We start from the raw sequence: 228 nt of genomic DNA on the forward strand, positions 1-228 counted from the left end.
ATCACCTAAATGCCTACTTGGTATGGATTTTTGTGTTATTTCCTTTTTTACCCTTAAATCCATTCTCCACCAACAGGGTAGCCGAGTGTGCTTGTCATTGTACAGTCGCTCAAGACAGGTAACATAACCCTCATATTATGCTTCACCATTTTGATATTTTACACCAATTTTAAATTTTGATTTGTACTGAGAGCTAATGCCCTGCACCATAGTGTACTGAATGTTATC

Source organism: Penaeus monodon, chromosome 25 (genome assembly GCF_015228065.2).
Source record: "Penaeus monodon isolate SGIC_2016 chromosome 25, NSTDA_Pmon_1, whole genome shotgun sequence".
Taxonomy (NCBI): Eukaryota; Metazoa; Arthropoda; class Malacostraca; order Decapoda; family Penaeidae; genus Penaeus; species Penaeus monodon.